The sequence below is a fragment of the Rhinolophus sinicus genome, linkage group LG15 (assembly GCF_036562045.2).
Source record: "Rhinolophus sinicus isolate RSC01 linkage group LG15, ASM3656204v1, whole genome shotgun sequence".
Taxonomy (NCBI): domain Eukaryota; kingdom Metazoa; phylum Chordata; class Mammalia; order Chiroptera; family Rhinolophidae; genus Rhinolophus; species Rhinolophus sinicus.
Window position 1 is genome coordinate 859,025 of NC_133764.1, and position 14,366 is coordinate 873,390.

Here is a 14,366-nt window from a genome sequence, read left to right on the forward strand (position 1 = left end):
GTGGTTCTCAGATTAGTCCTCACATTCAGCCCACATGTATTCAACCCAGGCTCTGGGCTAAGTAGGGGCTTTGGTAAGTTTTGATGAGCTTGCCATTCTCATCCACATTTTACAAATCAAGGGTACAAGCTGTGCAAAGTGCCTGGCCCGGTGGCTGACTGTCCAATCGTAAGGCTGCGACTTGAAAGCAGAGCTTTCAATTCCAAGTCCAGTGACGCCAAGGTAACCTGGTAGACTGTGGATAGGAGTGTCTATGCGTAAGGTTTCTGTCAGGTTTAAAGAAGACGATAGGAAAGCCCTTTGGGGACTAGGAAGGTCCATGCCAATGTGGAGGCCTGCAAGAGCCCTGGCCTGGGGGCCGCCTCTAACTCACCTCTGTCTCCAAATTGTATGGCACAGCTCCCTGGGCTCCACTTGCTGCCACACTTGTGTCCGCAGGGGTGCGTGTACTTCTGTTTTATGTTTGAGGAAACAGAAGCATTCTGGACTATGATTCACCTTCCCAGAGTCCTGGCATCTCTGCTGTTGTGTCTGCTTGAGTCGCAGGCGCTAGGGGCTTCAGTTTCTTCACAAGTAATGTGCAAATCGTGCCTCCTTCAACGGTCGAGGGAGATAACCTGCATATCAGGCTTTCTCTAGGCAACAGGCCTTTCCTGCTTGGAGGGCCTGGGTCCTCCAGTCCCAAACCTGGGAAGCCAACAACAAACCTTGCTTGTTCCTGCTACCCAAGGGATCTTTGAGATACAGTTTACAAACTTCTGAGGAGGCTGCATTTGATTTCTGCATCACGAGACACAGTAGCCGCCCCTTATCCATCATTCCTCTCTGTGGCTTCAGTCACCCTGGACAACCACAGTCCAAAAATATGTATTAGGTGGAAAATTCCAGAAGTAAACCATTCCTAAGTTTTAAATTGTGCACCATTCTTAGTGTGATGAGATCTCAAATGGTCCCACTCCATCCCGCGCAGACGTGACTCATCCCTTTGTCCACAGTAGCCACACACACCTGCCCATTCGTCACTCAGTGGCCATCTCGATTGTCAGGTGGCCAGTCACGGTCTCGCAGTGCTTGTGTTCAGTCACCTTTATTTTACTTAGTGACGGCCCCAAAGTGCAAGAGTAGTGATGCCCACAAAGCGCTTCCTTCAGGTGAAACACGTCACAGGAAGAAACAGTATATACAGGGCTTGGTACCATCTGACATCCCCTGGGGGTCTTGGAACGTATCCCCTGTGGATAAGGGGGTGGGGACAACTGTACTATCAACAGAGTGAAAAGGCAACCTATGGAATGAGAGAAAATGTTTGTAAATTATATATCTCATAAGGGGTTAATATCCAGAATATATAAAGAAGACCTACAAGTCAACAACAACAAAACAAACAATTAGATTTTTAAAATGTACAGAGGCTTGAATAGACGTTTCTCCAAAGAGGACATACAGAAGGCCAATGAGCACATGAAAAGACGCTCAACATCACGAATCGGTAGAGAAATGCAAATCAAAACCACAGTAAGATAATCACTTTACACCCATTAGGATGCCTATTATTTAAAAAGAAAAGAAAAGGAGCTTTGGCGAGCATGTGGAGAAATTGTGCACTGCTGGTGGGAATGGAAAATGGTGCAGCTGCTGTGGAAAACAATATGGAGATTCCTCAAAAAGTTAAAAATAGAATTACCATATGACCCAGTAATTCCACTTCTGGGTATATACCCAAAAGAATTGAAAGCAGAGTTGCAAAGAGATATTTGTACATCCACGTTCATAGCACCATTATTCACGATAGCCAAAGGTCAAAGCAACCCAAGTGCTGCTGGATAAATGGATGAAAAATGTGACATGTACATTCAGGGGAATATTATTCAGCTTTAAAAAGAAAGGAAATTCTGACACATGGTAAGTGAAATAAGCCAGTCACAAAAGGACAAATACTGCACGATAGATACCATTTATATGATGTCCCTAGAGTCATCAAATTGATAAAGACAGAAAGTAGATTAGAGATTCCCAGGGCCTGGGGGTGGGGGAGGAGTTGTTAGTGTTTAATGGGCACAGAGTTTCTGTTTGGGATGATGAGAAATTTCTGGAGATGATGGTGGTGATGGTTGCACAACAATGTGAATGTACTTAACGCCACTATATTGTCACTTAAAAATGTTAGTGGTGAATTTTATATTATACACATTTACCACAATAAAAAAATCCTCATTACATATGATGGTATAAAAAATAATTTGCCAAAGGAAAGAAAATACACCCCAAAACCTTTTCACTACTTCCCTGAATGATTTCCTATTTATTTGCTTCCCTATACAGCCCCAAACTGCAAGTTGCCTGTTTTCACTGTCCCGGCTTTCTCCTCCCTTCTCTCCTAAATCTGCTATGATCCCAGTTCGCCCCAGCATTCCGTGGGAGCCGCCCTCATCAAGCTCAGCAGTGACCTTCACATAGCTGTACCCCAAGGTCAACCCTCAGTGTCATCACCGTGGTCACTGACGGGGACTTCCTGCTAAAGACCCTGCAGTCACGCGTCTTTCAGGACACCAGCTGGCCGGCCCGCCTCTGGCCTCACTGGCTGTCCCCTCCGTCTCCATTGCTGACTCTTCCTCTTGTCCAGTCCATGAACTTCTCATGTTGGAGGGCCCCCTCCAACTACCCTCACCCTTTTTGTAATCTCATTCCCCATCTAGATGCGGACAGCTGTCAACCGTGTAGCTCCTGAATCTCAGATCCACACCCATCACCACGCAGAAGTCTATTGTGTATACAGCTCAGACCTCACATGTCCTGCCCTGCCCCTCATCCTGTGCCATTCCCAGCTGTTGCCCCTCAGAACTGACCCATTTCTCACCAAATCTATTTCCCTGTCCTCTGGGCACCCATTCCCCCGCATTTCCGCCCCTATGTGAATGGGCAGGAGCGATGTTACCCTTTCCAGACCCAGCCCACGGAAACCCACCACTTGACCCGCCACCCACCCAGGGTGGTCTCAGAAGGCACAGGTTGACGACAGCACAGCTTCTGTCAGCGGAGCCCTGACGACTGATGGAGCAGAGCCCCACCCCACCTTGTGCCAACTCAACTTGATGTGACTGAACAGTAAACTTCCATTAGGGCAAGCCACTGAGGGTTCGGGGTATGTCTTTCTAGCCGCTGGTATACGTACCTGTTCTGTGATCCTGGATGTGTCTGGTTTGGCATCCGTTCATCATAGGGTCAATTATTTTAACTGTATTTTCTTGTTTTCTGTGTTCTTGATACTCTGGCATTATGTGGCTTTCCTGACTGGGGAGAGACATTGCCCCTCCGAGGTCCAGTCAATTCTTAGAGCACAGGGCTCCCCACTGCCCAGTATGCCTTTCACATGCAAACAACCAGTGCCGACCTCACAGCCCCGGCCACCTCCTTACCAAACTCTCACAGGTCCAATCAGTATTTCCCTGCCCGAATCAACCCAGGCCCAGGTACCAGACAACTAGGGACAGCCTCATGTCCCAAGGCCCACCGGAATTATTTAAACTAGCCAATCGGAACTGTTTGCTCTGCCCCACACTGCTTTTCCTTGGAAACCCCAGTAAGTGTGCTGGCCTTGGCTTTGCCCTCACTCCTTTGGCCTCCTGGCCAAAACCTTGCACTCCTCTTGGGCGCTGCATGGCATAGTGGGCCCCTCCTCTTGGGGACTAGAATAAAAACCTGCTTTGAATGGATGGGCCTCTCCATGTCTTCACTTAGTGACCTCCATAAATTAAAATTCTGAAGGAAACAAAGGAGATAGTAACTTTAACTAATATAGTGGCCACTGCACCCTCCTAGTTGCTGAGGCCAAAAACCTTGGAATCACCCTGGACTGTTCTGCTGTTACACTTCGTATCCAGTCTGCCAGCAAATCCAGTTGGCTGTATCTTCAGAACATGCACACGTGCACCATGCCTCATGTCCCTGCTGTTACCCCCCTGCCTCTCGCTGGGTTTTGCAGTAGCCTCCTCACCGGTCTGCCTGCTCGTACACTTGCTCCCTTTCAGATCCTTTAAAATCTAAATCAGATGATATCCCTCTTCTGCTCACATCTTCCAATGACTCATCTCTCTCTGAGTAAAAGCCAAAGTCCTTATGCCGACAGGGAGCAATAGGGTCCCACAGGGTCTGACTCTCCTAACCCTACCCACCCCCCCAACAATGTTGTCACCTCTGCCCTCACTTCCTACTACTCACCTCCTTGCTGTTCCTCTAGCACAGTTGGCTCACTCTGCCACCTCCAGGTTTTTGCTCAAATGTTGCCTGCTCAACGAGGCCCAGCCTGACCGTCCTTTTGGCAATGGCAACCTGCACCCTGCCACAGTCTGGAACTCTCAAACCCTGGGCTCTGCTTTTCCTTTTCTTGTAATGCTTATCACTTACCATCACTTCTAACATTACATGATTTTTTTGTGATATCTATGGTTGTGTATCTCCCCCCTCACAAAAACACAGGCCATTCTTGGGATTTCTTATCTGGTGTGCAAATTTGTACCCCCAGCACACAGAACAGTGGTGAGCAACCAGTAACTGCTCATAAGTATTTGCTGAATGAATGAAAGTCCTCGTGAACATAAACACTGACATGTGAAAGGATAGTGTCGGCCCTTCTTTTTATTTTCCAAGGGCTTGAAGTCGGAGATGGGGTGAGTTTTCACTGGCTCCACCTGCACACTAACTGAGATACCAGGCTGGCACTTTGTATTTTGACATCACGCTACTGGAACACCTGCGTTGCCACTGCCACTCTGTGGGAACCACACTCAGTGAAGCAACATCACAAGCCTGAAAGCCTTTCTTTCAATGTTGTGGGGGAGGCTGGCTTAATCCCTTGAACTTTCCTGCACATTTTATCACCTGGGAACTTTAAGGCACTCCAGAGGTCATGACAGAACTGGTCTGGGGAGCTGCCAAACACAAGGAGTTTAATAAACTTCCAGGTGATTCCAAGGTGCAACCAAGTTTGAGACGCTCTAAGCCAATCAGTGCCAGTTAGAGAAGGTGTGGAGGGAGGAGGCTAGGAACAATTATGAAGAGGAGCAATAACTAGTATAGTGAATGATGAGGCAAGCTGAAAAATCAGAAGGAAAAATGGCAAAATAAACTTAAATTTCAGCATATGCTTCTCTATAAATGAAAAGCCGTATGTGTTTTTCTGGCTATGTACAAATGGGAAACTTCAATCTTTAGATGTTTTGGGAGAAAAATCTGGAGGAAAAAGCTGCTCAGTTGCAATCCAATTTCCAGGCACTTTTTTTCTGTGTCAAAGCCAGCTGCCTAAGAGGCAGCCAGAATGAGGAAACAAAGAAACATGTCCCAAATAAAAGAACAGGAGAAACCTTCAGAAATAGATCTAAGTGAAATGGAGGCAACCAACCTACCAGAGACAGAGTTTAAAACACTGGTTATAAGAATGCTTAAGACTTAGTGAGAATTTCAACACAGAGACAGTAAGCATAAAGAAGGACATAGAAACCATTAAAAAAAAAAAAAAAAAACCAGTCAGAAAGAATACAATAACTGAAATGAAGAACACACTAGAAGGAAACTGCAGCTGATTACATGAAGCAGAGGGTCGAATCAGTGATTTATAAGACAAGGTAGCAGAAACCACCCAATTGGAACAGCAAGAAGAAAAATAATAATAAAAATAAAGACAGTTTAAGGGACCTGTGGGACAACATCAAGCATAATAATATTTGCATCATAGGGGTACCAAGAGGAGAAGAGAGGGAACAAGGAAATGAGAACCCATATGAAGAAATAATGACTGAAAACTTGCCTAACCTGGTGAAGGAAATAGACATACAAGCCCAGTAAATACAGAAAATCCCAAACAAGAACTCAAAAACAGGCCCACAGCAAAACACATCATAATTAAAATGGTTGTCATGCAGGAGACCCTGCTCGCTGCGCCATTTGTCATGCGAGGCAGCCTGCGGGGTCTCTGGTCCCGCTCCCCACGTAAGAACGCAGGATATAGAGAGGCCAAAAAGAAATACCCACGGAGCCATAGGTAGGGGAGTCATACCACTATAGTCTCACTGGAGGCTGGATCCACACGACCTGCAACCTGCCATCCGCTTCTCTGCCTGCCAACCGACCGACTCACCAATCAACGCAGCCACAGAAGTTGTATCAGTGGCTAATTGGTTAACTGGTAACAGCTGATGATCAATTAGCCACAGCTGACGGCCATCTACTACCCGAGCCAGCACCTTTCCACGTGAGGCTGAGAGCCTGGAAACTGCTCTCTGGGACTCTGTCCCCACAATGGCAAAGGTTAAAGACAAAGAGCGAATCCTAAAAGCAGCAAGAGAAAGATAACTAGTTACATACAAGGGAGCTCCCATAAGACGATCAGCTGATTTCTCAGCAGCAACTTTGCAGCCAGAAGGGGGTGGCAGGAAATATTCAACGTGGTGCAAAACAAGGGCCTACAACCAAGACTACTCTACCCAAACAAGGCTATCATTTACAATTGAGGGATAAAGAGCTTCCCAGGCAAGAAAAAGCTAAAGGAATTCATTAGCACCAAGCCAGTATTACAAGAAGTGTTAAAGGGATTGCTTTAAGCAGAAGAAAGGAGAAAACAAACAAATGAAGATCAAAAATACGAATTATAAAATGGCAACGACTATGTATCTATCAATAATCACTTTAAATGTAAATGGATTAAATGCTCCAGTCAAAAGACACAGGATAGCAGAATGGGTAAGACAACAAGACCCACACATATGCTGTCTACAAGAGACTCACCTCAGATTGAAAGACACACATAGAGTAAAAGTTAAAGGGATGGAAAAAGATATTTCATGCAAGTGGAAATGAGGGAAAAGCTGGTGTAGCAATACTTATATCAGACAAAACAGATTTTAAAATGAAGACTATAATAAGGGACAAAGAAGGATATTAGATAATAATAAAGGGATTGATCCGACAAAAGGACATAACCCTAGTAAACATCTATGCACCCAACACAGGAGCACCTAAATATATAAAAACAGATATTGACAGACATAAAGACAGATCAACAGTAACACAGTCATGGCAGGGGACTTTAATACCCCGTTGACACAATGGACAGATCCTCTAGACAGAAAATCAACACAGAAACAGCTGCCTTAAATGACACACTAGACCAGATGGATTTAATTGATATCTTTAGAGCATTTCACCCCCAAGCAGCAGAATATACATGCTTTTCAAGTACACATGGGACATTTTCCAAGACAGACTACATGTTAGGCCACAAAACAACTCTCAATAAACTTAAGAAGATTGAAATCATATCAAGTGTCTTCCCTGGTCACACGGTATGAAACTAGAAATGATTACAAGATAAAAAACTGAAAAGCACACAAACATATGGAGGCTAAATAACATGCTACTAAATGATGAGTGGGTCAATAATAAGATTAAGCAAGAAATCAAAAGATATTATACCTTAAGACAAATGAAAATGAAAACACAACGACCCAAAATCTATGGGACACAGTGAAAGTAGTCCTAAGAGGGAATAGCATTGGAAGTCTACCTCCGTAGCATCGCAGGCCTATCTCAAGAAACAAAAGGCCGCAGGCACTAACAGCAAGGGGTCTCCGGACTTCTCCAGCGAGGAGGAGTGCCAGCCCACCCCAGTCCTCGGCTCTAGGGCAGCTGCCGTGGGCCACAGCTGAGCCACAGTCGGCAGGAAAGCCACAAAGAAAACTGATAAGCCCAGACCAGAAGATAAAGATGATGTAGATGTAACAGAACTCACTAATGAAGACCTTCTGGATCAGCTTGTGAAATATGGAGTGAATCCTGGTCCTATTGTGGGAACAACCAGGAAGCTATATGAGAAAAATCTGTTGAAAACTGAGGGAACAAGGAACAGAATCAAGATCTTCTACTTCTTTGCCAACAATTTCTTCTTCAGCAGGAAATACAAGACAGATTGGAATCAATGACTCTGACAGATACAGTGACAATGAGGAAGGCTAAAATAGAGCTCAAGCTTGAGAAGAGAGACCCACCAAAGGGCAGAGCAAAGACTCCAGTAACACGCAAGCAAAGAAGAGTTGAGCAAAATCAGTGGATACTTCAGAACATTTCGTATAGATGGTGCAATAATTTCAGAGTACTCCTCCCATAGCTGAAACTATAATGGATTCAAGCAACAAAACCTTAGTTGTCAACAGGGTGACTGGAAATTTCAAGTATGCAGCTCCTATTCTGCCAATTACTGAATTCTCAGACATCCCCAGAAGAACACCAAAGAAACCATTGACAAGAGCTGAAGTGGGAGAAAAGGAGGAAAGAAGAACAGAAAGGGATATTCTTAAAGAAATCTTTCCCTCTGAAGCATCTACACCAACAGGAATTAGTGCTAGTTGCCACAGACCAATCACAGGGGTTGCAGGCTGGCCATTAGAACTCAGTGATTTTAGGACAGGGGAATTTTATTCATCTAAATATATTCCTAAGTATGTTCCTTTGGCAGATGTCAAATCAGAAAAGACAAAAAAGGGATGCTCCATTCCTATGTGGATAAAAATTTTGCTGTTTGCTGTCGGGGTCATTATTTTATTTTATTTTATTTTTTGTCTGTGAAGCTATGAAAACCAACCAATGAAATCCGTTCTCTAAATTTCTTCCTGATGACCATAGAAATGCCAACTGAATAATATATTTTGGGCACACCCATCTTGGTCTCCTATTCTTAACAACTGTATAAAAAACATTTGTGTTCACTTTTTGACCCAAGAGCTAAAAATAATGTGATTTCACCTCAATAAATGTATTCCATTGAAAAGCAAAAGAAAGAAAGAAAGAAACAAACAAACAAACAAACATCTCTAATAAACAGTCTAACTTTATACCTAAGGGATCTGGATAAAGAACAGCAAGCTAAGCCCAAAGTGAGTACAAGGAAGGAAATAATAAAGATCAGAGTGGAAATAAATGAAGTAGAGACTGAAAAACAATACAAAAGATCGATGAAACCAAGAGCTGCTTTTTTAAAAGATAAACAAAATTGACAAACCTTTAACCAGACTCATCAAGAAAAAAAAGAGGACCTAAATAAATAAAATCAGAAATGAAAAAGGAGAAATGACAACCAACAGCACAGAAATACAAAAAAATTTGAGAAAATACTATTAGCAACTATACACCAACAAATTGGACAATCTGGAAGAAATGGATACATTCCTAGAAGCATACCATCTTCCAAGGCTGAATCAAGAAGAAACAGAAAATCTGAACAGACTGATTACCACCGACAAAATCAAATCAGTAATCAACAAGCTGCCAATAAGCAAAAGTCCTGGACCAGATGGCTTCCCAGGTGAATTTTACCAAACATTCAAAAAATAATTAACACCTATTCTCATCAAACTATTCCAAAGAATTCAAGAGGAAGGAAGGCTCCCAAGCTCATTTTATGAGGCCACCATTACCCTGATTCCAAAACCAGACAAAGACGTTATGAAAAAAAGAAAACTATTAGGCAGATATCCCTAATAAACAGAGGCAGAAATCTTCAACAAAATCTTAGCAAACCGAATTCAGCAATATGTTAAAATGATCGTACACCACGATCAAGAGGGATTCACTTCTGGTATGCAAGGTTGGTTCAGTATCTGCAAATCAATTTACATGATACACCACATAAACAAAATGAAAAATAAAAATTACGTGTTCATATGATTGGAAAAAAATTACAATTTTCATATGATCATATCAATAGATGTAGAAAAAGCATTAAAAAAAATCCAGCAGCCATTTATGATAAAAACTCTCAGCAAAGTGGGAATAGAAGGAACATAAGTCAACATAACAAAGGTCATATATGACAAACCCACTGCTAATATCATACTCAATGGGGAAAAGCTAAACACATTCTCCTTAAGATCAGCAACAAGACAAGGATGCCCACTTTCTCCACTTTTATTCAACATACGTAGTTCTGGAAGTCCTAGCCACCACAATCAGACAAGAAAAGAAATAAAAGACATCCAGATGGGAAAGGAAGAAGCATTACTGTCATTATTTGCAGATGACATACTATATAGAGAGAACCAAAAAAATTCCACCAGAAACTATTAGAACTGAGAAATGAATTTAATAAAGTAGCAGAATACAATATTAATATTCAGAAATTGGTTGTATTTTTTTAAAATTTTTATTGGATAACTGTGTTTTTACCAGGACCCATCAGCTCCAAGTCAAATCGTTGTCCTTCAATCTCATTGTGGAGGGTGTAGCTCAGCTCCAAGTCCAGTTGCCATTTTCAATCTAGTTGCAAGGGGCACAGCCCATCATCCCATGTGGGAACTGAACCAGCAACCTTGTTAAGAGCTCGCGCTCTGACCAACTGAGCTAACCGGCTGCCCTCAGTTGCATTTTTAATACACCAATAATGAACTATCATAAAGAGAAATTAATAAAACAGTTCCATTTATAATTGCATCAAAAAAATAAAATACTTAGGAATAAATTTAACCAAGGAAGTAAAAGACCTGTACTCAGAAAATTATAAGAAATTGAAGAAAAAAGTCAAAGAAGATCCAAAAAGAATGGAAACACATACCATGCTCATTGACAGGAAGAATTAATATAGTTAAAACGTCCATAGTATCCAAAGCAATATATAGAGTCAATGCCATCCCTATCAAAATACCCACAGCATTTTTCACAAAACTAGACCTATAATCCTAAAATTTATATGGAACCACAAAAGACCCCAAATAGCCATAGCAATCCTGAGACAGAAGAACAAAGCTGGAGGTATCACACTACAGCTACAAATTATACTACAAGGCCATAGTAATCAAAACAGCATGGTATTGGCATAAAAACAGACATTTAGATCAATGGAACAGAACAGAGTCCAGAAATAAATCCCTGCTTATATGGTCATTTAATCAGACACAGGAAGGAAGACTTTATACTGGAGTAAAGACAGTCTATTCAATAAATGGTGCTGGGAAAACTAGACAGATACATGCAAGAAAAAAAGGAAGGAAGGAAGGAAGGAAGGAAGGAAGGAAGGAAGGAAGGAAGGAAGGAAAGAAACTGGACCTGTTCTTATGCCATATACAAGAATAAACTTGACAAAGACTTAAATGTAACACCCAAAACCATATAACTCCTGGAAGAAAATATGGGAAGTAAACTTTTAGACATTGTCCTTAGTAATATTTTTACTGATATATCTCCTTGGGCAAGGGAAACAATTAAAAATAAACAAATGGGACTTCATTAAACTAAACTAAAAAGTTTTTTTTTTCACAGCAAAGGAAACCATCAACAAAACAAAAAGACAGCCCAATGAATGAGAGAAAATATTTGCCAATGATACATCTGATAAGGGGTTAATATCCAAAATTTATTTAAAAAAAAAACAACTCATACAACTCAACACCAAAAAAAACAAACAATCCAATTAAAAAATGGGCAGAGGACCTGAATAGAAATTTCTCCGAAGAGGACATACAGATGGCCAACAGACATGTGAAAAGATGCTCAACGTCACTAATCATCAGAGAAAACCACAATGAGATACCTCCTCACACCTGTCAGAATGGGCATCACCAATAAATCAACAAACAAGTGTTGATGAAGATGTAAAGAAAAGGGAACCCTCATGCACTGCTGGTGGGATTGTAAACTAGTACAGCCACTGTGGAAATCAGTATGGAGGTTCCTCAAAAATTTCAAAATAGAACTACTTTATGACACAGCAATTCCACTCCTGGGTATTTATCCAAAGAAATCCAAAACATCAATTCAAAAAATATATGCTCCCCCATGTTTATTGCAGTGCTATTCACAATAGCTAAGATATGGAAACAACCAATGTGCTGACTGGATAAAGAAACTGTGGTACATTTATAAAATGGAGTACTACTCTGCCATAAAAAGACTGAAATTGTACCATTTGCAACAACATGGATGGGCCTAGAGGATATTATGCTAAGAAAAATATGTCAGACTGAGAAAGACAAATACCACATGTTCTCATTTACATGTGGAATCTAAAGAACAGAATAAATGAACCAACAAAATAGAAATAGACTCAGAGATACAGAGAACAGATGGTTGCTAGATGGGAGGGGGTTAGGGGATGGGTGAGAAAGGTGAAGGGATTAGGAAGTACAAATTGGTGGCCACAAAATAGTCACAGGGATGTGAAATACACTCTGGGGAATATAGTCAATAATGTTGTAAAGACTAGTAGATAGGGTGCCAGATGGGTACTGGACTTATAGGGGGGATCATGTCATAAATTATTTAAATGCCTAAGCACTATGCTGTACACCTGAAACTAATATTGGATGTCAACTAAAAAACATTATGTATATGTATATATATACATATACATGTATATACATATATATTCATATATATATATACATATATATATATATGTATATATATATATATATATATATATATATTATATATATATATATATATATATATATATATATTCACAAGACGTAAAATACAACGTAGGGAATATAATGAACGGTACTGTGATAGCTATGTACGGTGTCAGATGGGTAGTAGACTTGTGGGGTTATCACTTTGTGAGGGGGGTAAATGTCTATTCATTATGTTGTTTTGTACACCTGAAACTAATACACAAAAAAAAGCCAGCTGCCTGTTTCATAACTGAGCAATTTTAATGCCTTCTTCCTCCAGTGCAGTTCAGATCAATGGAGACGGCGTTGATACTTATAACTTCCCGGGTCCTGTATTGCAGTTGGTTTCACATTTGTCACAATCTGCACATTTTCTTTTGTTTCTATAAATAGCTTAAAAGCAAACTAGGGGCGGCCTATGGCTCAGTCAGTTAGAGCGCAAGCTCTCAACAACAAGGTTGCCGGTTCAACTCCCGCATGGGACGGTGGGCTGCACCCCCTGCAACTAAAGATTGAAAATGGCAACTGGACTTGGAGCTGAGCTGCGCCCAACTAGATTGAAGGACAACGACTTGGAGCGAAGGACAACGACTTGGAGCTGATGAGTCCTGGAAAAACACACTGTTCCCCAATATTCCCCAATTGGGGAAAAAAAGCAAACTAAAGGTTAAAAATTGGGGATCTAAGAACTGAGATATGAAAGAGGGTTTTGTTAGCTTTGGGGATCAGAAAATGCCAGTTTCCGTTATGGTCCAGACTGCTGGTTCCCCGAGAGTGGGGAGCATGGCTTGTTTCTGCACCATGCCCGTACTGAGAATGGCACCCTGCACATCGCGAGGCTCAGGAAGTATGTCGTAGCGTTACTATTAACCAAGAACTTCATTTCACACGTGTGGAGCATTTTTATAGCTTATAAAGTGCTTTCAAGGAGAGCATTGAATTCTCAACGAGTCTTTGACCCAGGTAGAGCTTGTTCTTTCCACTTTCCAGAGGGAATTTTGGTCCAGGGTGTAGCTGATGCACGGGAGCTCGCGTCAGGACGGAGGCACGTCAACACGCCAGGCCTGCCAAGGCTTCCCAGTCTACAAAACAGCCAATAAAGGGTGTCTTCAGCCAAGAGTCTGGCCTGTGAACAGTCTCTTCCTTCCTTGACCCCACACCTTGGGAAGAGTTTATTCTTGCTGAAACAAGATCAGATGGGCCTTTATACACACAGGGGACCTTTGCCCGGACATTGATGTAAATTCCCTTAGGATTTCATCTTGCTTAAAATTTAAACCTTTTCATCACGATACCCATTTTCTCAAAAATTCAAATGGTGTTTCCAGCTGTGTTTGTTGGCGCTGCCTAGGGAGGTGGTACCTGAAACCTAACACTGCAGCCAGAGAGCCAAGGTGTCCTGCCACCAGTCAGTGTGGTCGGTCAAAATGAAAAGCAAACATAACGTGCTGGGTTAGGGCCCTAGGCCACAGGGTGCAGAGAGACCGAGGGCCAGAACTCACCGCATACATCTGGCTTCAGAACACAGCTGGGGGCAGCTGTTGAGGAGCCGAGGTGCTCTGGGCCCCAGGCATCTCCTCTGAGGACCAGGGGCCAAGGGCTGAGGGGCCACGCCTGTCCCTGTCCACAGTGCCTGTGTCAGCCCCAGACTGCAAAGTAGACAGTGAAATATAGCTCCGTTTGTCTATTTTCTGCGTTAAATAGAAGCTCTGCACACATGCAAAATATATACAGAAATTAAGGCAATGGAGCTCAAATAGAAGTGTCGAGTGACATCTGGAATGAGGAGGGAACAAGGTCGCTGCACTGCACCACCTCCCGAGTGGGCCTCGGGCAGGGCCTCCAGTGGCCTGGAAACCTGCATGGCCACAGGGCCAGAAAGAGGACTGGTATCTTCTAACACAATGGTTTGGACTGAGAAATAGGACAGAG

The 14,366-nt window shown here is 42.4% G+C and overlaps 1 pseudogene; it reads left to right on the plus strand.

Moving 5' to 3' along the window:
* Positions 1-1,127: 1,127 nt before the first annotated feature.
* On the plus strand, positions 1,128-8,828 carry LOC141568959 (lamina-associated polypeptide 2, isoforms beta/gamma pseudogene; annotated as a pseudogene).
* The last annotated feature ends 5,538 nt before the right edge of the window (positions 8,829-14,366 follow it).